Source organism: Corvus moneduloides, chromosome 15 (genome assembly GCF_009650955.1).
Source record: "Corvus moneduloides isolate bCorMon1 chromosome 15, bCorMon1.pri, whole genome shotgun sequence".
NCBI lineage: Eukaryota > Metazoa > Chordata > Aves > Passeriformes > Corvidae > Corvus > Corvus moneduloides.
The window spans coordinates 1,097,065-1,118,470 of record NC_045490.1 but is presented as its reverse complement, the minus strand read 5'-3'; the positions used below and the strand labels follow the sequence as shown (position 1 = coordinate 1,118,470).

General features: G+C 50.8%; 1 long non-coding RNA gene across 1 annotated transcript in view; it reads left to right on the top strand.

The window, feature by feature from the left end:
• Positions 1 to 17,425, top strand: part of LOC116451467 — a 35,172-nt gene extending 17,747 nt beyond the window's left edge. The window contains exons 2-5 of the long non-coding RNA XR_004243204.1: positions 4,136 to 4,265; positions 4,790 to 4,872; positions 12,748 to 12,927; positions 17,044 to 17,425. This is a non-coding gene — a long non-coding RNA (uncharacterized LOC116451467). The remainder of the gene's footprint in view (positions 1 to 4,135; positions 4,266 to 4,789; positions 4,873 to 12,747; positions 12,928 to 17,043) is intronic.
• The last annotated feature ends 3,981 nt before the right edge of the window (positions 17,426 to 21,406 follow it).

Below are 21,406 nucleotides of genomic sequence, written 5' to 3'. Positions count from 1 at the left end.
ATAACTCTCCTGTGCAGGCAGTGCTGTGGCTTTCACAGGAGCAGAGGAGATGGTCTGTACAATGTGTGAATGATGGCCATGATGCAACCTCTGTGTCAAGATGTGTCCCCTGCCTGATGCTTCCAGGAGTCCCCCTGGGCGGTGGGATCGTGCTGGGGAGACCGGGGCAGAGGAGGCAGCCTGCTTTAGGTTTGGGCTTTCCCAAAGTTCAGTGTGGCTTCAGATCCAGGGTTGTTTCCTACCTGTTTTGTGCAGGAGGCTGTAGCCAGGTGGGGGTCGGTCTCCTCTCCCGAGAACAGGTGACAGGACAAAAGGAAACGGCCTCAAGTTGCACCAGGGGAGGTTTAGGTTGGATACTGGGGAAAATTTCTTCCCTGAAAGAAGAGTGGAGTCCTCATCCCTGGAGGGATTTAACAGCCATGTGGATGTGGCACTTGGGGACATGAGGTGGCATTGGCAATGCTGGGGAATGGCTGGACTCGATGAACTTGGAGGGCTTTTCCAACCTGAATAGTTCTGTGACTTTGTCTATGATTCTGCCTCTACATGGAGTCTCATCTGACAGATCTCCCCAACAATGATTTCAGACAAATACTCTGAAATGGCTACATCTGTGTTCCTCTTGTGGGGCAGTCAGAAGAGACACCCACAAGTGCACTGGGGCAATCCCTGCTACTGTTGCAAAACTCCTCGTAAAAATTCTGCAGAAATCCAAGGAAAAAGTCGCGCTCAGTCTAATCATGAGTTTACTTTTCCTCCGGAAGCTTTCTGAGCTTCCAGGCACTTAATGGAAACACCAGTGCTCCCACTTGGAGGGCAGGCTGGAAAGTTTGCGTGGGTTTGTGTGAAGCCTCTTTCCATTATGCTTTTGTCAGACTTTGCCTCCGTAAAGGGGAATTTGGGCTTTCCATGTCAAAGCCCTCTGCAAATGCTACCCGAGACCTCTCATCAGTGCTGTAGTTTGTACAGGAACACCTCCCAGTGCCTGCCCACGAGTGGGGAAGGCAGCTCTAACACTCCTGCCCTTTGAGGGAAATGTCTGTTATTTGGGATTTTTCATTCTTTCCTCCCTTGGCGTTCACCATTTCGGATGCAGGCTCATGCTCCTGCTCTCTTTAATGGCCTGTTTTTCCTCTAACCACTTCCAGCTCCAAAACCTCTCCACATCTTCTCAATGTAAATACACTTAACTTCCCAGAGCAGGCTGGGGAGACAGTGGTGACCTTCAGCTGAGAGCAAAGCATTTCAGTTTGACCTACTTTGCTGCAGAGTGGGTTTGGCTGTGGCAGGGCAGCTCTCTGCTCCCTGCCCTCCTCTTGGGGAAGGTCCTTGGGGAGATGCTCCATGTGAGTGAGAGAGCAGGGCTTAAGGAGGATGGAAACCTCAGGCCCTGAGTTTGGGGTGATGTTTGGGTAGCTGGGTGCTGGCTTTCTCCATAGTGCCAGCTTTTATATTTGCAGCTTTAGATGTTTGATTGTGCCTTTAAAAAAATCTGCCACAGGTTGGTAACACAAAATGCCCGTCACAAAATACTCATTTTTCATTCACTACCTCATTTTTTTCTCTCTGCTTGCTTTCCTCAAGGCTGGTCGTGTGAAGGGAGCAGCTGCAGGAGGAGCCAGGCTGCCGTGGTCCTTCCCAAGGCTCCTTGGCTGCACCAGGAAAAGCTGTGGTTGCTTTGTCTCTCTTGTCCTCTGTCAGAACTTCTGGGCAGTGCCAGTGCAGCTGTGGCTTTGCCTGGGTGGTGATAACACATGGCACCACAGAGGGGCTGGTCCTTCTTCCAAATGCTTTGGGAGGAAAATTCTAAGTGTAGAGAATTTGTCAGTCCCCAAATCTCCTTCTCCTTTGAGTGTGTGTATATATGGGCATATAATATTGCAGCCTAAAGGGGCTCAAGGAGAGCTGGAGAGGGACTTTGGACAAGCAGTGACAGGACACAGGGAATGGCTTCCCACTGCCAGAGGCCAGGATTAGATGGGATATTGAGAGGAAATTAATTCCTGTGAGGGTGGGGAGGCCCTGGCACAGGGTGCCCAGGGCAGCTGTAGCTGCCTCTGGATCCCTGGCAGTGTCCAAGGCCAGGCTGGAGCAGCCTGGGATAGTGGGAAGTGTCCCTGCCCATGGCAGGGTTGGCACTGGGTGATCTTGAAGGTCTCCTCCAAGCCAAACTGTTCTGTGTCTCTGTGATTCTAGGAGTGTATTAATTGGGGATAATTTAATAAACGCACACTAGGGATGCTTAGCTCTTTAGATGTTGCCATTTTCTGCAGTACTGGTTTCTCAGGAGGGCTGTGGGGTGGCCTCTCTGGAACTACAGTTGTCTTTTGTTAGGGGACGTGTGTCTTTAAAACCAAGTTCCCTCCTTATCTCAAGTTTAAAGTGCAAAATTCCCAGGTTGGAAGCAAGTTAAAATTTCCTGTTCCAGCTGCATCTGCATTCAGTCCTGGAAGCAGATACTTGGCTGTAATTTAAAAAAAAAAAAAGAACAGAAATTGATATTGCAGGTAAGAAGGAGCAACTGAGGAAAAAATCCTTTCAGAAGCCCTTCAAGCAGTTTTCAGGATAGTTTTCACTTATTCCTGAATAATTCCTACCACTGGTCACCCATTAAAAATAACAAACCCAAACTCAACCCCACGTCCCTGCTGATAAACACCCTGGACTTGCTCGTAGCTTATCTAATGCCTGAACATCTGTTTCTCCCTTGCTGAGAGGTTCCCTTGGACGAGTTAATGCAATTCCCTATGCAAAGGTTAAACAAAGTTGAGAGGCTCCGACCGGTGGCCTCGTGCCACGGGGCCTGTGCTGCACAAACAGCTGCACTCTGGAAATGTCCCATTGTAATTCAGAAAGAAGCTCAGGACGGGAAGAAAGTCACCCAGCCTAAGCCTGGCCTGCAGCAGGGTTGGGCTCGATGGTCTTAGAGGGCTTTTCCAGCCTTAATGCTCCTGTGATTCTGAGCTAGTCCAGTATGGAAAGGGTGTTTGGAGTGCTCATGTTCCCTGGGTCTGAAGAGCTGGTGCTGGTGGTGAGCTCTGCACCCTGCCTTCTGCCTTGGCGGTGCCATCAGCTTCCCGTGGGCTGGGCTTGGAAGCTGCAGGCCTGTTCTTGGTAGCTTGTGTGCACAGGACTATTTACATTTTTGATTATTTAATACTGTTCTGTGTGTTTGACAGAAGGACCTTTCATGGCTGGGACAGCTGTAGATGGGAAGGGCTGCAGGGTGATCCCAGCACCGACTCCTGGAGCTGCTGGGCTGAGCTGAGCCCTGGGGGTTGGGTGCCAGAGATGCTCCAAGTGACACTGACACAGCTGGGGACATCACACGGGCATGGGGGGATTGCCACACACCTGTAACCTTGTGGGGAGATCGGGATGGCCTTTGGGATGAGGGACTCCCAGCCCACTGCCCCTTTCCCTCATCCCCATCGCTTCCCCCTTGCAGGAGCAGGTTGGGTGTGACCACACCAGGTCCCTGTAGCCCAGAATCCAGGGTGGGGTTGTGCCTGTGTCCGTGAGCTGTTCCCAAACATCACATCCACACTTTTACTTTTGTGCCCTTTCCTGTGTCGGCTTTTGGCTCCTCTGGCTCCGCATCCTGCGGGGCCGCACTTCACACGCGGAGCAGGAGCATCAAAGGGGAGCTCCTGAATAAACCCCCGCTTTATGACATCTCTTCAAAGTGCCTTTTTAAGAGTTCAAAGGCCATGAGGAAAGGAGGGGATCAAAATCAAAGGAAGATTGGGGGGGAGGAAATTAAAGCCTCAGAGGAACTTTATGGCGAGTTTTCCGTAACACTTTCAATGCCAAAATCACAAGTGTTCCCAGCACTGACTCTTCCCTGGCTGTCAGATTCCCTGGTTACCTGCACTGCTTTCAGGGCAGCTCAGCAGCTCCCGGGAGCTTCAGCCCCACATACAGACACAGGGCATCCACAATTTCACTTTTTCATGAATTTTTTTCTAAGACCAAAACTTCCCATTTTGCTCCTCCAGACCGATGGGGAGATGTTTGTTCTGAACTGGTTCGAAGTCCTGGGGCTGGCAGCAGAGCTCACCTTTAATGAAAAGCTTATTTTTTTTGCTTTCAGGAAATGCATCTCCCTCTCTTCTCTTACTGTCTTCTACTGCAGCACCATCATTTTGTCCATGTTTGGGAAATTTCCATTACTGCTGGGAGAAAGGGACTTCTCCTGAGTGAAGACTGTGGGACCTGACTCGAAGCAAGACAAGAGAAGCAAAGCCTCTGTGTGAACGTCGCAGGTAACATCTACAGACTCTGCTTTACAGGGAAGAAACGCAAATCAGTGAGGTATAAACAGCTTCATATTTAGGTAGCTCTCATGATTTTATCAGTTTCCTGTCTATTTTTAAACAGTATAGGAAGAAAAGTGTACAAAGCAAGGGAAAGAAATCAGGCTGGTTGCAACTCAGGATCAAACCCTTTATAATGCTGGATGGAGGTGAGCTGGAACCACATCCCTGCTGTGGGGAGCAGAGTGGGGCAGGGATGAAGCTGGGAAGGACTGGGATGCACATTATGCTTTTCCCAGGTTCTGATACAATTTGAGGAGCTTTCAGACTCGTGTCTTTAAATGGAAAGACTGAGAAGACAAATTAATTACCTGAGAAAAGAAAGTGGGTATTGGTGGAGGGAGGAAAGGCTCCTGCTCAGAGGAGCTGTGAAGTTTCCTTGGGGTTCCTTGAGCTGTGCAGGAGCAGCCTGTGGCTCCAGTTTGGTGCTCCCACGTTTAAACCATCAGTTAACAAATGCATTTCCTCCATAGGGGGGCTGTTTCCTCATCCCAGTGCTTTTCCAGAATCCATAGTGTGTGTTCCTGCAGGAACTCTCAGCCCTTGTCCTGCCCAGGTGAGCTCACCCGCACCAAGTGCTTTCCCCACAGGTGCTTTCCAGGGCTGCTGCTCAGAGAATGGCACAAAACTGTTGCTGAACTCCCTTCTCATTAATTCATTCTCCTGTTTTTAATATACTGAACTACACACCTTGCCCTCTGTGCTCTGCTTTAGGCAGGCACCCAAAAATAGTCCAGAATGGTGCAAATATGGGAGATAAAACTCAGTGTGTGATGAGCTGTGTGGGTGGTGGACTGGAGGACAACTACTGCCAAGAAACAAATTAAATTGCTTGTTTTTCACCCAGAGAAGTCCCAGTTTCACTAATTATCGCTGCAAAGGACACCTCAAGGTGAAATTCAGTCCGTGTTTAATGCATCTCAGCAAAAAGATAGTTTTATTCACTGGTAACAGTAAGGGGGAATTTAAGGCATGTGGAGTAACTAATCAGATTGGAACTTGGCTTGGAGACTGGGGCTGGGACCGGTAAGGTTTGTTTACAAGAGGGGATTTGCATCGAGGAGAGACCCTTTAATACAGGCTCTTTACATTAATTGGTTTGAAGCTGGCCTGTCTCAGGGAACAGATGGCTTTATTTCCCTCACGGTGCTCCAGGCCACGTGGGGGGATTTCCTTTCCAAACACGCCGTGGGCAGTGGGGACAGGCACACAAAGTCCCATCCTGCGCCGTGCCAGGGCACGGTGGGACCGTGCTGGCAGTGCCTGGTGGGGAAGGAGCCCCACGGCTGCTCGCTCAGCACCCCATAATAGCACGGTTGTTAAAGGATGTGGCAGTGTCCAGGAGGTTATTAGTGCCTTCCCATGGGAACTGGGAGCCTGGTGATTTCCATCCACCTCCACCAGAAATAGAAAGGGGCTTTTTTGAGTTCCCCTCTTGCTCAGCCCCGGATGCAGCCCCAGGGACACAGCTCCCGGGGCTGGGATGATGTTCCTGCTGGGGGGAAGAGCAGTGAGTCAGCAGAGCTGGAGACATCTGTGGGTGATGTCGGTGCTTCCTCGTGGCGCTGGGACACGCGGTTCCTCCCCGCTGTCACCGCTGGTGACACCTCACCCGGGGCATTCGGGCTGTAGCATGGGGCTGTTTGCTCCTGGAGCAGTAGCCCCTGGAGCATCTCTGTGGCCTCCTCTGGACTCACTGGTGCAGGTCCAGGTCCTTCCCTTGCTGGGGACCCCAGAGCTGGACACAGTGCTCCAGGTGGGGCCTCGCTAGCGTGGAAGAGAGGGGGGAATCACCTCCCTCGACCTGTGCCCACCCTTCTTTTAGTGCAGCCCGGGTTGGCTTTCAAATAACGAAGGCTTGGTGCTCCATGGCAGCACAGTGGGGCTTCCACAAAGCTGGAGGGTTGAAGAGAAGTTAATTGGATAGACTCGGAGTGCTCCCTGTTGCAGGTGGGCTGCAGCGTGGCCTCAGCTCCAGGTCTGTGCCGGGTCTTACTTTACTTTATTTTTGTGGGTGTTGCTAAGAGATGATTTCCCCTGGAAGCTGCAGGACCTGCACAGATGCAAACTGGCTGAGGAGGGAGGGAGGCTCCCTGAAACCCAAAGGGCAAATGAAAATCTGTTTGGGAATCCTCAGCCAGCTCCACACAGGCACTCCCAGAAAACCAGTGCTGGGCACAGGATATGGCCATTTCCCAGGAAGATCCTGGAGCATGGCACCTCCTGGCACTGTTTGCAGTGTCCTTTCCTAATGAAACTGGGTTTTTGTGCTTTTCTTAGGCTGCAAATGGTTATGCAAATTCCTAAATATTTTCCTACTTCCCTTTTCGGATGTCTAACATTATGTATTATTTTCTGATACTTACCTCACCCGGGAAATCTGTTTTCCATCTCACTTCAGCCAAGGTTTTCTTTTTAACCAGTCCTTCCCAGTATTTTCCTTTAACACTTCTGGTTTGCTGAGTGAACTTTGCAGTGTGAGGGTAAATGAAAGTGAAAATGTATTGCTTGTCACACACTGGCTGTTTAGAGAGGGTTTGGGGTTTTTTTCCCCCTCTGGATCTGAAGAGGGAGATATAAATCATTGATTTAAAACCAGGGTAATTTAACAAGATTATAGGAGAGGGAAAATCCACTTCCTACCCAAAGTAACAGTCTCTTAGGTCTCTCCACCTACACAAGCCATATGCATCCTCCGAGCTGCCCAAGATCCTCTTTTGTGTGTTTCTGGCAGGACTGTGGTGTAATAATTAAAGTCCATATGCAAAGCTTTCTTGGTGGGTCTTTTAATTACTGTGTAATTGGTCAGAGAGTTACCATCCCTCAGCCCTCAGCCTGCTCTCTGCCTTTGGAAAGTCCCAGACCTGAAGGGATATTCCAAGCTCCGAGTCCCAGATCAGAGGGATGTGATCAGGAGTTGCCTTTTTGTGCCATCTCCCTTTTTAACAAACATGAGCGAGCTGTCCTTTTCCTTGCTGGGAGTGAAGCTCTGGGCTGGGGAGAGCAGAGGGATTTGTGCTGCAGCAGCGTGGGTGGGATGCTGGATCTGGAGGGCTCTGCATCGGAGCAAAGGGGTGGAGAGAGGGATGGTGAAGGGAACGCTGATCCCTGGCTGGAGTTCTGGTTTCCCCAGTTGTGGGGAGTCTTTGTGGTGACCCCAGGGGGAGCATGGGATAACAGAGCTCCTCACTCAGAGCTCTGGCACAAAAAACTCAGGCATCAATTGGGCTAAGTGACATCATCCAAATTCACTTGGTCCTTGCCATGATGTTCCCCCTTCTCCCAAGGGCAGGTAGCTCCCAGGTTACCCAGGGCAGGATGCAGAGGCTCTGTCTGTGTTTCTGAGGCCAAACACTGAGTTCTAGAGACAGGTACAACCCCAGATCTCAGTGGCACTGCCACACCTGAGCAGGTACCACACGAAATACCCTCAAAATAACAGATATCCTGCTCTTGTTATTCCCACTCTCGTTGGGAGTCAGGACTCTCACCAGGCACAGGGACTGGAGTCAACAGATCTTTTTAATAGATGTAGCAAACCACACATAATCCTTTGATTCTGGGAGCTGGAACTCCAAGGCCAGCTCTTGTACCACAAACATGGGCGTCACTTGGGTTGTCAGTTCAGCAGGAACATGTTACCAGAAGAGGTGTCCTGGAGCCTGCTTTGCTCCCACTGGCAGGACAGGCTTCCAGTAATGAATTTCCAATGAAATGTTTTTCTAATTATAGCAAATTATTTTTACAAACATTTTCCTGGGAAGAGAGTCTGAAACTAGAGCCAAAAAAGAGAAGACTGAAATTCAGGCAGCGCCTGAACAAAAAATCAAAGATGGATTGCATGCTAGTCAGCTTTTATTGTCAGGCAAACCTGTAAACCTCACATTAATGGGTTTTAAGGAACTTCATTCCAATATGACCAGTTTGTGTCTCTGAAAATTGGAATGGCTTAGAATAGTGCCATCAAAGCCAGCTCTTCCCTCCCCCCACATGGTCCCAGGATGCCCTGGTGGCACTGGAGAAGGGTGGGTGGCAGAGGTGACAGCTGGCAGCAGGTCACTGGCAACGCTGGTACAGCCTGAGCAAAATCTCATCTTCAACAGCCCCCGATGAAAATTATTTTGTGTTTATTCTCCTTTCTAAATTCTGCAGCGAACTTCTGTTCTATTTCCAGACCAGAGCCACATTCCAGTTGCAAATGCTCTTGGTTTTGGGGGAAAAGAAGGAGTAATTCTTAGTCACCATTAAGAGAAGTGTGACCACCCATGCCCAGATGTCCCATGCCCTACAAACATGAAAGCAGTTCGTTTGTGCCGATGGAGACGGTTCAGCTGTGGCAGGCTCAGTGCTCCCTGCTTTCTTTTCCAGGAGAGATTCCCACTGGAAGCACAGGGGCTGGCAGCACCATGCTGTTTGTGAGCATGCCTATCTTCCCATGGCTCTTGAGCTCAGCTGGGGAATTTAATTAGAAGTCAACTATGGAAAAATCCATAATACTCACATAGAGGTGGTGTGGGCTGTGTGCAGCTGAGGGATAATCTTAATGCAAACCTGAATGTAGGTTATTGTTCAGCAGGAAGGAGTTGGTTGATATTTCTAAAGCCAAAAAAAAAGAGAAAAAGGCCACCCCCAGCCAAAACCCCAACCACAAACCCCACGCAGGGCACTAACCCTGGGCAGTGGGAAAATGTGATACTATGGATGGTTCTGCTCAAGGGCTGTGCTGGGGTTTGTGGTGTGGGTTATTGGCACCCTGGAGCCAAGGTGGGCTAAGGGAGCCTTGGAATAATGCAGGTGGTGGATATTTTATGGTGTGTGCTTGCTTGCTTGAGGAGGAATTGGAGATAGAAGTCGGGCGGGTGGTAGATGCTCATCATCGCGACCGCGGGCTCTGGCTGTGGTGGCTCTTACTAAAGCACCTAAGGGTTAAAGATGGGCAGTTTCCCTGCCCCCCAGTAAAGGTAATTACCCCCCATCCATTTAGCAGGGAAAGAATTTGCCATTGAGCAGATAGGGCCGGTTCAGGAGAGCCCTTCAGCCCCCAACAATATCGCATTACCCCGGTGCATAAAGAGTGGGAGCCGTTTCCGCTGGCGGGGCCATAATGGAGGTATCTCTTTACAAAGCCCCCACTTCAGGCCAGCTGAATGCCTCTGCCGAGCCTCCGAAATCCCGCAGCCCTAATCCCTTTAGCAACAAAGATCTGTTTCTTTGCTTAGCATGAAGTAGACCTCAGAGGCCGGTGTGTGCCTTGGCCTGTAGGCCAAAAGCCTCCTGTTTACAATTTCCCTATTCCTGTTTTTAATGTTGTTCTGAGAGCAGCCACAAAGGGCCGGTTTTGTCCAGCAGGAACAAGGGAGCTATTAGAGAGGGACGGAGGAAGGAAGGAAGGAAGGGAGATCCAAAAGGAGCAGCCCAGGAGGGATTAGCATACACAGCTGTTCCCTCAGGGACAGGAGCTTTATGCTTTTTATAATTTCCCTCTCATTTACATTTTTTAATATCTGGTTTCCTTGTTTCCAGGTCCCCTTCCCCCCACATCTCCAGGACCATCTGCCCATTTTATTGGATTTTTTTTTGTTTTCCAGGCGGGCGCATCCAGCCCAGGGTGTTCACTGGCTCCAGCTTAAATCATGCAATCCCTGCTGGCCGTGGGCTTGCTCAGTTGAAGCCCTCTCCCTTGCCTGGCTCATTTTGTACCATGACCCTCCATCCAGCCCCATCACCTCTCCCTGGCGCGGTGGGAAGGCAACGCTGAGCATCCCTGGATCGGGATGCCCAAGGTGGAGGGTTTTCATCCCTGAATGCGCATTGTTCTGGGCTCTGCCAAGGCCAGAGGGGAGAATAGCTGAGCTGTTTACAATATTGTCTCATAGACTGCTCAAAAGCAGTGCCTGTTTTCCAGAAGTGCAATGAAACATTTATGAGTACAGGACGTGGTGGAGCTCCGGAGCTCTGCAGGGGACGAGGGACAGTCGGGGATTTTCATGTGCACGTCCCAGCTAATGTGGGCTGTTGGCAAAGGAGTTAGCAGGACACATTTATCTCATTTTCATTCCCCTCTTCCAAGGTGGTGATCCCTCAGGTACCCTGACTGAGGGCCAGCAGAGCTGGACACATCCCAGCTCCAGGGCAGGAGCTGGTGAGGTGCTGCACTGCTCTGCTCTCCAGCTTTGCCTGGCTCTCATGAGCTCTTTGTTTCTGTCTGGTACATAAGTCCTGGTATAAAGCTGTGGAGCTGCAGAAGTCCTGTGCCTGCCCTGGGGTCCCTGAGGCCAAGATGAAACGGCCTCAAATTGCCCCTGGGAAGGTTTAGGTTGGATATTAGGAAAATTTTTCCTGGAAAGGTTTGTCAAGCATTGGAACAGTCTGCCCGGGGCAGTGGTGGAGTCACCACTTGTGGAGGTGTTCAAAAAATACGCAGGTCTGGCACTCAAGGACATGGTTTGGTGGTGAACATGGTGATGGTGACGGATGGATGGTTGGACCTGATCTTAGAGGTCTTTTCCAACCTTAACCATTCCCTGATTCTATGGGATTCTATGATTTATGTCAGTGAAGAAACAGGCAAAGTAAAGTTGGATTCTAGGATTCCAAGATTCTAAACCTTTGCTAATCCATGTTAACCATCTTAAATCTGGACATTTACTGGGAAGAGATGAATAGCGCTGTGGGTTTTCCTTCCATGCAGAGGAGAGGTTGTACTCTGTCCTTGTACAGCTCCCTTTTGGTTATTGTGCAGCCTGTTTCTCGTGTGGGAGCTACAGCAGGTCCTTCCAAATAATGACCTTTTCTTTTCCCAACACAGGATCACTCCAAAGCTCATTAAAGTTGGTAAATATCTGTATTTTACACACATAGACACTCTAACCAGAACTGTACCCTGGCTGTAGGTAAATGTGGGGATAAATCAGAATTTGAGTTTCGCTGTGATGTCTGTGATTGTTTCCCTGTATCTCTGGCATAAGGGATCCCGTTGTACTTACCAAGGATGTCTCAGCTTTTACATGGTTTGGTCTACATTTCTCAGGGTTTAATATTTGAGTTTCCTTCTAGGAATGTATCAAAGGAAAAGCTGGATTTGAACTCCATTCAGAAAGTTTTCCCATATCCAGAATTACTTAGTGCTTATAAAAGTGATTTGGTTCCGTGGAAGATGTTTAATGAATCTCCTGGAAATGGGGGGTTTTGTCCCGTTGAGCAGAGCCTGGGCTGGGAGTGGGACCTGAGCAGGCTGTGGTTTAACATCCTCCCCACTCACCCGGGGATGTCCAGCCTAAACCCTTCCTTCCTGCCCAAAGTGGAATTATCATTAACTCGTAACTAGTTTTCAAGAAGAACATTTTATTTTGGTAGGCTGTGGAGTTCTTCTAAGAGTTTTTCAGTTTTTACAAATGAAAATATAAGCTCAGCCAGATGCCAGCTAAAATGCAGTTCCTTTATACCAGCCAGCCCAGGCACCACAGGCTCAGCATCACGACCTTTAAAGCAGCTTTTCGAGAACAAGCTGGGAGAACACTTTCTAAAAAGGCACAATTGCAGCTGCTCTCATTACTTACAACATCCTTGATGGAGAGGAACTTAAAAATAATTCTTAAGGAACTTAAGCTTCAACAGCCCCCAGTAGATTTAGTTTATGTGCAGTGCAGGCTTCCCTCGTGGAATTACAGGCTCGGGATGGTGATTATAGTGTTGATGATAATGTACATTTTCTAAATCATTACTTGTGTAAGAATAAAATAAAATAAAAGGAGCGAAGCCTTTGTTTCCCTTTTCTCATGCAGATGAATGGGTCAGGGATTTAGCCACTTGTTTCTAAAATCAGACACAGATTTCAGTGTTGTCTCCACATGTTTGTTAAGCTAACAAGTTTATTACATATGTAAAATGCATTTGGACACACTGTATTTCAAATCAATAAAATAACTTGAGTCATCAGCTTGGTAGATGCATAATTACATGTTACTTCCTGGATTTTTATAATATTTCAAGCTGGTATTTAATTAAAACTGGCACTTGGGATCCAGTTTCTTCAGGGTTTTGTGTATGGAAACCTGGACCCCAATTTCCATATTTTTGTTAGTATCTTGCAGCTTTCCTGACTCCACTGCCATCCTCTGCTCCAAGGTTGGCTTGAGGGCAGGGTAGGATTGTGGTCCTGTGGAACTCGAGATCAAACCAACATTAAATCCAATTTATTTTAGTAGAACCAACCAAGATTTTGCACCAACACTGTCAGGACACTTCAGTCTTGACTGAACGATATTTTTTCTATTTGTGAATTTTCTGTTCTTAAATTAATTCCAGTAAATCTGTTGAGTTATGGGTAAGAACTGTCCTGCCTCTTCAACTTCTTTAAGATCAAAACAAGATACATTTTCATTAAACCCCTTTATTTTTGTTCATTTCTTTCTTTCCTCTTGTCACCCAGAACTTTGGTTTTCAGATTTGTCACCTTGCAAAGCCGTGGTTCTGCTGAGACCCTCTGCTCCCCTGACAGCAGCAGGATATGGAAGGATTTGAGCTGAGATCTCTGAGCAGCCACAACCCCCTGCTCTAACCCCTCATTTCCACCCCAGACACAGCTCCCTCAGCCCTACATTTCCTCCAGGTAAGACCTGATTTCCAAAAGATCTCATTTCTGACCACTCAATCTTTTCTTCTCGTTGTTTTGTCCCAGTGAGGGGCTGCAAGGCCGGCTCCTTTCCCATGGGATGGGCCCAGGGGACCCCCAGCCCTTGGGACCCACTGGTCTCTGACACCAGCCATGGGGACAGGGATGTCATTGCAGAGGAGAGGATGGGAACCACAACTGCTCTCCCAGAGGATGGCTGCTGCTCCTCCAGCACATTGTTCTGTGCTGGCAGGAACCAATTAGGGCTTGGTCCCTGCTCCAGGAAATTCCCTGTCTTCTCTCGATGAGGTACCCAGCTACCCCAAGTGTGTTTCTGCTGCCACAGCAGTGGATCCCAAGACCCACACACTGCACTGGTGTCCTGGGGTGGATTTTCTTTAGGGATGGCTTGGGAAGAGTGCCCATAGGAAATGAATGAATAATTCAATAATTTGTAGCTGGTTGGAGAGCTGGAGAACCTCCATGCTCTGGCCAGGGTTTGGAAAGTTGATGAGCAGATGGAATTTTGGGCTGTGTCCTCTTTCATCCCTCTTAAAATTCCCTATAGCTTTGGGAAGCTGTGGGCATTTGGGAAAAGATGCTGGTGGTGGCTCTGTGCTGGTGTCCTGTGCTCTCTGAGTGGGATGTCTGTATGAGCAGCACCAGACTCTCCCAGTAAGGACGGGGGAACTGGGGTGTGCCATGATTCTGGGCACCAGAGCCAGAGGAGAGGCTTCCTCTTCTTGGTGTGTGCTTGCCAAGACAGCCTGGAGGAGAAAACAGAGCAGGGAATCAAATAGAAACTCCGGATGTTTGGTGGAGGAGGGAAAGCTGGGGAGTGGAGTGAAGGCAGCCTGGAAAACCGTGGGGTGTTCTGTAGCCTGAGAGGGGAAAGGGGGGTGACAAGGTCTGGGACAGTGCCAGAGAACAGGAGGAGGCAGAGACCGTGGAAAGCAGCTGGGAAGAAGCCTTCTTTGCAGGAGGAAATGTTATTATTAGTGCTCAGTTTCCTGGACAAAAGATTCTTGTCTATTTAAATACTTCAGCTTCACGGAGCTGCAGTTCTCCAGACACAATAAAATCTGCCTTTTCTCCCTGTCACTGTCATTTCCCGCTGGCAGCAGGTGGCTAAAGCCCCTGTGCTCTGGAGTAGGACATTGCAGGCTGCCATGTGGGAGGACAAGCCCAGGGGACAGGGGGTTTGTTCCTTGTGCCCCCTCACGTCTGTCCATGGAGATGCTGCTCTTCCACAGCAGTCCAGATGCTGCTGGTAGAGAGATGAGATCTATTAGATTTGAGCAAAATTGGCAGAAGCGTAAAAAATTTATTAAAAAGTTAAATATCTTGATATAAACTGAACTTAAGAAACCTCCTGGGCCATCCCCAGGCTTCCTCAGCCAACCATGCAAGGTTTTAAGAACCAGCAGCAAAATACAGAACCTCACTAATTCCAAATAATCACAGCTAATCGATAATTGGAATTATTCTTTCCATCCAGGGATGCACAAAGAACACACAAGGGTTGGAGCTGCTGTTTTGAGGGGAAGAGATCCAGGTTCTGTGCAAGGTGATGCTCACACCTGAGCCAGTTCCAGATGATTTCCTGTGATAGCTGAGAAATACTTTTCCTATCTGTCTTGAAATGTGAAAATCTGACAGCAATAGCATGGAATTTTCTTTGTAGAATCCTGATTTTTTTTTCCTGTATTCAGGTAGCTTTAGTTTAATATCAGACCTATCCCTATAATTATAGAAATGGGACTTTTATTCCATAAAAAGATGGGAGATGTCTCTCTCTGCTCTTTCCCTGATTATTGTTCCAAGCCCTGCAAGACTTTGAAAAGTCAGCCTTCCTGAACGTATGACAAATATATCACAGAACCACAGAATATCCTGTGTTGGAAGGGACCCACAGGGATCGTTGAGTCCAACTCCTGGACCTGATATAAATATATATTTATATTGAATTACTACAAAAGTGCAGATGTGCTTAAAGCAGTGAGGGAGCTGTGGTGGGGCTCGTGGCTGTCACGAAGGACACACAGGATGCACAGTTGCTAAACCACGAAAAGCACGTCCTGTTCATCTCAGTGGGGAGGGTTTCTGCGTTGGGATTCTGGGAAACTGAACAATTCACTCATGGTGAATGAATAAATGCAGCCAACCTGCAGTCGTGCCAGTCAGACAGAGATTTTAATCAGAGAGTTTTGGAAGATAACAGCAGCCATTCTTTGAATGCAAAATACTTGGGGATGAGCTGCTGGTGTTTTATAGGTGTGAGTTTGATTTGCTGGTTTTGTCAGGGCAGGTAAAGCTCCAGCTGCACGTGGCCTCCAGCCTCAGCAGTGATGTGTCAGCCCTGGCAATTCATACCTGGATTTCACAACAGCCTGCACTGCTCTGTGCTGGACTCGTGCTTCTGCACTGGGTTCCATCCATCCCCACGAGCTCTGAGCTCGTGCCCCATTCCCTGGGGGTCCTGCTGCCCTCAGCCCCATTCCCTGGGGGTCCTGCTCCCAGCCAAGCCGGACCTCCCCTCTCCTGTGAGGATGAGGGAACAGCTCTGCCTGCCTGCTCCCACTTTGCCAGCAGGTAGGGAAGGAGGGACTTTTGACCATGGCAGTGTGTCCTGAGCCTGGGAGCGCTGAGGGAACTCGGGGCAGGCAGAAGCTGCTGTTGGAGCCGATGGAAGGCTGGGAAGCAGAGGAGTGTCCAGGGCCAGGCTGTCAGCAGTCCCCTGCCTTCCCTCCGGCCAAGGACCGCAGCCCCCGGGCCCTTATCTCTCCGGAAGGCCGTGATGAGATGCTGTTCCCTGCAGCTTTGCAGTTCTCCTGCCACTCCCCGGGCAGGGCTCTGCTTTCCCTCCCCTGGAGCCGAGCTCGCACGGTCGCAGCTGTGGGAGTGTGGAGATCTCTGGCCGAGCTCTGCCTCTGTCCCCGCACTTGGGGAGGTGACAGCTGCCACCGCTGCCTGCCTTGGGGCAAGGACAGGCGTCCAGGGCCTTCTTCCAGGCTGTGGATAAAAACAGGCAGCAGGCTCAGTGTAGTCGAGAGCGTGGCCAGCAGCAGGAGAAGCTGAGTGGGAGAGCTCGTGCCAGAGCTTGCCCATGGTAGTAGGAGCCCAAGGGATGAGGGACTTTGTTTGCCCTGCAGACCTGCTGTGCCTGTGCCTCTCCCTGTGGCCATGGGGACAGCAGTGGCTCCTGGGTGACTGTGCAGCGCTTGCTGGCCCTGGTGATGTGCTGAACCGCTCAAGCAAATCATCCTAAAATAGGCTTCATATGTGATGCAGAGGAACCCAAGCAAAACAGAGCCCAGCCAACCCCAAATTTATGCTTGTGGTTACTGAAGCTTGTGAGATCAATTTTTTGTTTACTTAAAACCGATTTCAAAGAGGTTTTTTTTCCCTTTTTTTAAATTCTTGTTCTTTATCCTTGGGCTGGGGGATGGTCATGGCACTGCTTCAGCTGGGGCTGAGCATCCTGCTGTCATCATCACAGAGAAGCTCTGTCCCAAAATACCCAGAATTAAGGTCCTGGTGAGGTGGGGGAGCATTGTTACACCCCCAGAACAGGACCTGTGGTTGCTGTTCTATTGGCACATCCCAGCAATCACCCAGGGCATCCTGAGAGATTCTCTTATTTTCATGACAACCTGGAAAAGTAGATCTCCGCAGAGCTTTTAATTTTTATTTCTAACTTTTGAAAAGATTTAAGCTAGGAAGTGTTAAAAGCACCAGTTCAGTTGGAAAAAAAAAAAAGGAAAAAAATGCCAAGAAACAAAACCCCCCAAAGCCCACAGAGCCTCTGTGGAGCCGGCAGAAGCCAGAGCACAGAATCAGCGCTGGCTGATTCCATCTCTTTGCCATCCCACATGTGGGGTTTACCCCAGTGAATAGGAAAGCCTCGAAAGTCCAAACTGCCATATTTCAGGACAAACTGTATAGAAAACAAACACGTGGGATAAATAAAGCACAGGAAGGAAGCGGTGACTCTGTGGGACAGAGACCTGAGGTGATGCTGCTCACAGCCCCCAGCTCCTGCTGCTGGGGACCCTTCCCAGCCTGGCCAGGGCAGGGAAGCGAGGGAAGCACCCACCTATTTTCTTTTTTCAGGAATCCCTGGCTGTGTGGCCCCCGTTTCAGCAGAGAATTCCTGCAGCCTCAGCGTTTGAACTGGCCGAATCCCTGCGGGGCCGGGGCCAGCAGCTCTGTCGCTGGCCAGAACCCATCGTCCCTTCAGCAGTGATGTGGTGAGTGCGCCCTGGTGCCGAGCCCAGATGGAGCTGTTCCCCGAGAAGATTCCTTCCTCTGGGTCCTTTTATTTCTTCTTTTCTTCTTATTTTCAACACTTATTTGCAGATTTGTCAGTGCTATGTGTGGCGTCCCAGTGCAGTTTGTGTTGGCCTCCTTGGGGTCCCTGTGTCCTGAGGGGACAAGTGTGGGGACAGGGCCAGGCAGCACAGCCTGGGAGGGGGGAGAGCCCAGACTGGGGGTTCAGCGCTGGCAGCTTTGGGAAAGAAAACTGATTTGTGTTTGTGAATGGAAATGGCCTTGGGGGAAAATCCTGGAGAGAACAGGGTGGCCGGTGCTGCTGCTGTCGCGTCATCTGTCCCTGCAGAACCTCACTGCTCCTGACCAGGGTTATTGTGCTGTGGAATTGCTTTTGGACGGTGTTCAGGCAGCAAAGTGGGGCAGAAGCAACTTCCAGGCTGGTTTAACTCTTCTGTGGGGTGTAAGTTCTGGCGGGTTACAGGGGCAGGTGAGCTGGGAGATGGGGTGGGCAGCAGCAGGGCAGTGCCACACAGCAGGACCTGGGAATGTGGGCAGCAGCTGAGAGAGCAGTGAGGGACATCAGAGAAAAGATTTTACTAAAAAAAATGAGGTTAAAGCCTGCAGTTCAATGAGGAAGGAGAGGTGGTGGTTTTAAAGGGTTTGCTCCTGGCTGGGGGAGCAGGCTGGTCCATGGAGCTGCTCTGCGCACGCTGGGACCCATCCCATGGGCACAGAATGAATTAATGTGTCACAAGCGTCAGGAGGGAGGAAGGTCTGTTCCAGAACCCCAGCCCAGAGCAGGCTGGGGGAGCAGAGGGCATTCAGGAGCCGTGGGGGCCTCTCTGCTCTTCGGTGGAGACAGCGTTAATCGCCGGGGCTTAGCGGCGTGCGCGGTGCCGGCGAGGAACAGCGGGGCTGTTAACAGGAGGAAATGGTTCTGTGTCTAGGTGGGCTTAACACAATGTAAACTGCACGGTGCACACAGAAGGTAAAGCCTGACGTGTGAAGCAGCTGAGTTACCCAGCACAGCAGTGTGGGTTGAGCTGGGCCGAGGGTTTCCTCGCGGTGTTGGAGCTACAGCCAAAGCACGGCGTCCGTGTGCCTTTTCCTTTGGACGCAAAACATCTGCAATCCTCGTGGATGCCCTTCCCAAGCTCTTTCTTAGGTTGTTTGGCTAGAAGAAAATATGATTTTTTTGGTATTGGGGAAAACCTGTCCAGATTCTGAGGAAAATTGGTAAAACAGTGTTTTAGTTATAATTCATTATGCAGTGTCTCATTTTGGAATCACATTTTTGGCCAGGGTACATCTGGCCAAAGATGCTGTGGTGGTGCCCCAAGCCTTCCTCTTGGTTCTCATTTAGGTTAGAAAAGTAATTAAAGGAGGGTAAAAAAAGAAGTGACAGAGTTACTGACTCTCTTTCCAAAAGTGAAGGGTTTAGGCCAAACTCCTGCTAGGAAAATAAACAGAATTTCGGTTTTTTGTTGCAAGTTCTTCCCATATATTGAATTTCCGTGCTCAGTGACAAGGGGGATCTGCTCGAGTGAGCAGCGATTGGATTCAGATGGCTTTGAGTTGCACTTGGATTTGCTTTGGAAAGCTGGAGCTGTCCTTGGAGAGCAGGGTTTGGACCTGAGCTCGAGGCTTTGTTCTCTAAGGAGCACAAACCTTGCAGCCTGAGTTATCAAGTTGTAACTTTTATGGCTGTGCCTGGAAATGATTTTCCTGCCCAGTGTCCCACCCAGCAGTGCTGTGACAGAGCCCTTCCTTTCCAAATTAGGCCAATGTTTGCTAATCTGAGCCTAGAAACCCTTTTTAATTGAGGCACGTTGCAGAGGTTGGCTCTTCTGGCACACGTGGGTGTGGATGTCCTTCCCACCTTCCCTCCTGCAAGACCAGGAAACCCATGCTGGGACAATTTCTGCAGAAAGCAGTAAATCTGGGGTGGTGGGGAGTGTTTGAGCTTGTCCCACCACCAGGACCCCCTGATGTGGGGCTGTGCTGGGCAAGGATGAGCCCGGGCAGGGGGGTGGGAGATGTTTTGGTGGTCACCACAAGCAGCAGCGTTCCTCTGGGCGGTTGGTGGTGACAGCAGATGGTCCCAGGGGAAGCGCTTTGGGAGCCAGGGGGGCTGGAGATGCTCTGTGCCTCGGGTGATAAATTGATCAGCGTGTCATGGCTCCGCTCCGGAAACAGGGCAGGGAAGGATGTGAGTGACAGAGGATTCATATCCCGGAAACGCCGTGGTGTCACGGCTCGGGAATTCAGCGGGATAAATGCATTTGCCTGTCCTGCTGCAGACAATCTGCTTAATGTGGGAAGCAGAGTTTCCTGTAGCTCCGAGCCAGTGGGGAAGGGAAAACCCTGAGAGGCAGGAAGGGCCAGGGAGAAAATTAAGCAGGTAAATGCATTAGCAGTGACCACCTCTTTGTGTAGGGATTACACAAAGCTGCTGCTTTTGGATGGGCAGTGTCTCGGGAGGAGCCAGGGCTGGGAGTGGGGGCCTCTCCTCTCTCCTGAGGGGCTCGATCCCAGAGCTGGGATTAGCACTTGCTACAAGCCGCCCTCTCTAGCCAGAACAAATTGCTGCACGTGCTGAGAGAGAGCCCAACCTGCACGAACCGTGGTGGTGCTGTGAGGCAGGAGTTTGGCAGGCTTTGCTCTGGCAAATCTCCCCACTCTTCCCAACGGGACCTTCCTCATGGAAATCGCTCCTTTTTAACAAACAGATTTACACTGTTCTACCCTGGACAGAGGTTTACCCCAGCTCCCTCCACAGCTTGGGAATTCTTGAGATCCTGGCTCTAAAAACGGAGTCATGGCACAAATGGAAATAGATGTGCTGTCCCAAGAGCCTGTCTCAGTCAGGACATCCTGAAGGGGTCTGGCACAACCTGTACTCCAGGAAAGCTCGGGCCAGTGGGGAGGGAGCTCTGGGGTGCAGCGGAGGTGGGTGTGTGGATCACACACACCACATCTGGGGGTGGGCGTGTGGAGGGGGGGGACACCCCAGTGCCAGGGAGAGCTGCAGGGATGAGCATCACCAGGGGCCAGGCCGGGACTGCGGGGATCCCTCGGTCCTTGCCGGAGCCTCTGACGGGACGATGCTGCACGACCTCGTGGCGGCCAGCACTGTGTCCCACAGCTCCCGTCCCGAGACGTGTGTGTCCTCCGGCAGCCTTTCCAAAATGCCAACCACAGGAAAGCAGCAGAAACCCAAGCTTTCCTCTTGCTTGGATTCCCATCAGTTCCCAGACTTTAATAACAGACTGTTCCAGGCTCCCTCGCTCGGGTTGGTTTGGCTCTTCGGGCCGGGGCCGGGTGCTGTCTCACGGGCAAAGCAGCCACGGGCTGAGAGGAAGAGGAAGGAGAAGCCACGTCGTGGGCTGAGCGGTTTTGCCGGGAGCGTGACCCCGCTCTACAGCCCTGCTCCCCACGGGGGTCCCGGCCAGCGGGACAGCAGCGGCACAGGGGGGACCCTCCGCGTCCCGGGCCGCCGCAGCTCCTCCCGCTGCATTTGTGCGCCAGATGCCGAGCCAGATGTTGGCGCTGCCGTGTCCGCCCGCCGGCAGCGGCAGCGCGGGGGATGCCCGGTCCCCGCCCGGTCCCCGCCCGGTCCCCGCCCGGTCCCCGCCCGGTCCCCGCCGGCGCTCCCGGCGCGTCGGCACCGCCACCTCCCGGGCATCCCGGAGGGGACGCGCAATTCCCGCCTGCCGGCCCGGAGCCTGCGGGGCAGGGTTTATTTATTGTCTTCATTGCGCGGTGTCTCCGGCCCTGCCCAGGAGCCCCCTCTCACAGCACACTCGGGCTCCCAGCACTTACCGGGAAAGATCTTCACTCGCAACGATTTTATGAAATCTTATAATTCTCCCTTTTTGCCTCTCACCCTAAGGACAAACACCCCGAGGTGAGCGTGGTTTCTCCGGGCAATGCTGGCCTGTCCATCTGTCTGAAGCAATTACTGTGGTTTCCCTGGCGATTATTTTTCAGAGCAGGTGCTGACTTTTTCCCCAGCTGGGTGTCAGCCGTACCTGCGGGGGCGGTTTCGGAGCGGCAGAAGCCTAACGAGAGAGTGCCCTGGGTTAATGAGGTGTTGCAAGGCAGCACGGCTAAATCCAGCTTTACACGGTCCAACTTTCCAGTTTAATTAGAAACCTGGGTCTCCCGCTCATGCATTAATTCACTTTTTGACTTGAGTGACGGC